The sequence below is a fragment of the Octopus bimaculoides genome, chromosome 25 (assembly GCF_001194135.2).
Source record: "Octopus bimaculoides isolate UCB-OBI-ISO-001 chromosome 25, ASM119413v2, whole genome shotgun sequence".
Taxonomy (NCBI): Eukaryota; Metazoa; Mollusca; class Cephalopoda; order Octopoda; family Octopodidae; genus Octopus; species Octopus bimaculoides.
Window position 1 is genome coordinate 7,094,528 of NC_069005.1, and position 3,885 is coordinate 7,098,412.

Here is a 3,885-nt window from a genome sequence, read left to right on the forward strand (position 1 = left end):
CGAGGAACAGGTCAGTCAAACAACAATAAACACACACAAAAAAAAGTACACATTATTGGTTTCAATTATTTGATTGTGGCCATGCTGGGGCACCATCTTTAAAGGTTTTTTTTTTTTTCTTCGTCAATCCTTTTGATTGCAGTATTTATTCTTGTTTGATACTTATCTTAGCAATCTCTTTTTGTTGGATTGCTAAGTGACAAGACTTAAAGAGACACAGTGTAGATAACACCTGTTTTTATATTCGTGTAAAGCACACACACACACACACACACACACACACACACATGTACATATTTGTAGATATACAATCATATTTATATATATCTGTATGTGTATATATGTGTGTGTGCATGCGCACGTGTAAACTTTGTGTTAGTCAAGATACGTTTGTAATATATTTCAACTTTTAAAAGCAAATTCACTGCAGTTACCATGGAGATAAAAAAATTCTCTCTAATGATAAATGGTGTAAAAATGCTGTATCTGCCCAGTGTTGTCCTCTATTGGGGGCAACACTGGGCAGATGTTGCTTTTTGTCTCCACAGCAATTGCAGTGAATTTGAAATGTGTCACAAACATATTTTAACTATCCTAAAGTTTGCTTATGCCTAAACACTGCTTAGCATTGATACTGCTGAATTTCTTGTGACTGGGGGGTCCAGTGGCACAACTCAGTCAATTTTTATTTAAAGCAGTGGTCCCCATACTTTTTCAGGCTGCCGCCCCCTTGACACCCAGGCCATATTCCTAGCGTCCCCACCCCAGTTAACCATCACAAACATAAACCTCTTTCTGATGTAGATTCAAAGCAATTCTATTTCACAAATAGAATTTAACCTAATGACCCCATTATTTTGTTTTTACATGAATCACTACCCCATTATCGCCCTATTTTTTTTTACATGAATCAACTTAATCCCCTTGTTTGTACCCTTTATGTTTAGCCTCTTGTGGGCAATAAAGAAATAAGAAACCTGTATAAAATGTATTTATTTCTTTTACATTTCTAGAGAGTAAAGTTCCTTCTGTCTTTCCCGCAACTCAACTATGCTCTCGCTTTGAATCTTTCTAAAAACTATACATCCATAAAACAACTGTTAACAAGGTAAACCATTAAAAAATTTCTTTTTTTCTAAATCTTTTTTTTGTAACGTTTTTTACATGGCTATTGTGAGTTGGTACATCTTTGAGGTACCTTTTTATCATCTATAAAGTGTGACTAATATGAAAAATAGACAGAAAACGGTAATGATGAGAATAGTCTCATACATAGGCATACATGTGTGTGTATATATATGTTATATACAGGTAATGGCCAAAAGTCATCAGACAGTAAACCAAAACCATTTGATTCCAAGATTTATTTATGTTTAACAACTAAATGAATTTAATAAAAGCATCTAAATATGAAACATCATGAAAATTAGAAAATTACTATTTTTAAATCTCACAATGAGAGATATTCAGCAACAGTACTTTGTAGTAAAGATTGGTTGCCAACATAATATGGCAGTCCTGGTTTAGGACTAATGTTGCTGTAATTTAGCCCCAGGAGACATCGTCTCCAGCTGGCTATACGACATAATCTTTGTCCTTGTATTTTTTTTTGAACAAGGGAATCTAGCACCCCCACTCAACTCAAAAGAATATCTGTGTATTGCAACATTAGTCCTAAACCAGGACTGCCGTTAGGTTGGCAAACAGTCTTTACTACATCATGAAAATTGTTCAAACTGAAGTCCTTGAGCGACACATTTTTCCATTCGAATCAAAACGGAATTTCAAATAGTGTTTATAGAATTTTGATTTACTGTCAGGTGCCTTTTGGCCAACCCTGTATATACATATATGTGTGTATGTATCTGTGCATGTATGTATATATGTAAATGTTTATACGGTTATATGTATGTATGTGTGTGTGTGTATATATATATCATCATCATCATCATCATCATCGTTTAACGTCCGCTTTCCATGCTAGCACGGGTTGGACATATATGTATAAGATCTGTTGAGGCAACCGAAATCAAAATTGCTGACGCGGCCGATGACAGTACCGCCTGATTGGCACTTGTGCCAGTGGTATGATAAAAGCACCATCCGAGCGTGATTGTTGCCGGGGCTGCTGACTGGCTCCCGTGCTGGTGGCACGTAAAAAATACCTTTGAGCATGGCTGTTGCCAGTACCCCCTGACTGACCCTTGTGCCGGTGGCACCTAGAAGCACCCACTATACTCTTGGAGTGGTTGGCGTTAGGAAGGGCATCCTGCTGTAGAAACTTTGCCAGATCAGATTGGAGCCCATTGCAGCCTTCTGGCTCGCCAGTCATCAGTCAAACCATCCAACCCATGCCAGCATGGAAAGAGGACGTTAAACAACGACGATGATAATGATGATGTGTGTTGGTTCTGCAATTTCTCGTAGAATAACCTTCTCAGATGATTCGTTTATAATGATCAAATGTTTGTTTTGTATATTAGCTTCTTCTCTTCTTCAAATTGACGTTACCTGTACACAATGTTGAAATGATCCCCCTGACTTCCTGGCCTTATACCAAAATTATTGTTATTATTATTATTATTATTATTATTATTATTATTATTATTATTATTATTATTATTATTATGATTATACAAGGCAGCAAGCTGGCTGGATGAAATGCTTAGCAGTATTTCCCTCGTCACTGTGTTCTGAGTTCAAATTCTGCAGAGGTCAACTTTACCTTTCATCCTTTTGGGGTCAATAAAATAAGTACCAGTTGAGTACTTGGGCTGATGTAATCAATTTACGCCCTTTCCCGAAATTTCAGGCCTTGTGCCTATAGTAGAAAGGATTATTCTCATTATTATTATTAGTATTAAGGCAGTAATTTAATTTACGGGGTCGATAAATTAAGTACCACTGAAACACTGGGGTTTGATATAATCGACTGGCCCCCTCCCTGCAGATTTCAGGCCTTGTGCCTTTAGTAGGAAGGATTATTATTATTAAGGCGGCAAGCTAGCAAAATTGTTATCACACCGGATGAAATGCTTAGCGTTACTTCACCCATCGCTATGTTCTGTGTTCAAATTCTGGTCGACTTAACCTGTCATCCTTTCAGGATCGATAAAATAAATACCAGTTGAGTACTGGGGTCGATGTAATTCACTTACCCCCTCCCCCAAAATGTCAGGCCTTGTTCCTATATTAGAAAGGATTATTATTATTATCTTTAAGGCAATGAGCTGGCAGAGCCGTTAGCACATCTGGTGAAATGCTTAGCGGTATTTCGTCTGTTTTCACGTTCTGAGTTCAAATTCCACCAAGGTTGACTTTGCTGTTCATCTTTTCAGGGTTGATAAAATAAGTACCAGTTGAAGACTGGGGTCAATGTAATCGACTCATCCCCTCCCCTTAAAATTTCTTTCCTTGTGGCAAAATTTGAAAACATCAATATTATTATTATTATTATTATTATTACATAACAAAGGTATGGTTGTTGTGTTTTGCAGTTCTGCTGAGGAGATTGCTCAAAAGGGGAAAACATCTGCGGCCCTTGCTAACAAAATTCATGCCTATATGCACCACCAAAGCTCCAAAGATATGTGATAAATTAAAAAAGGAAAAAAAAAAGATATATATTTTGTTATTTTTTGAAATAAATTATTTTATATTGTTGTCTTTCACTCTGTCGTTTATATATGAGCTTATATATACATGTGTTCATTCGTACGGACGTACGTTCGTTCTTTCGTTAGTACGTAGGTACGAACGTACGTACGTTCCTGCGTTCGTTCGTACATACGTAATTACGTACGTACGTTCTTTCGTTCGTTCGTACATACGTTCGCTCGTTCCTTCATTTCTTTTCTTCGTTCGTACGTACTATCGTTCATTCGT

The 3,885-nt window shown here is 36.9% G+C and overlaps 1 long non-coding RNA gene across 1 annotated transcript; it reads left to right on the forward strand.

The window, feature by feature from the left end:
• The first annotated feature begins 6 nt into the window (after positions 1–6).
• On the forward strand, positions 7–3,663 carry LOC106882298 (uncharacterized). The gene is made up of 2 exons (XR_001410979.2): positions 7–1,108; positions 3,498–3,663. It is a non-coding gene; the product is annotated as an uncharacterized LOC106882298 (long non-coding RNA).
• Positions 3,664–3,885: the final 222 nt, after the last annotated feature.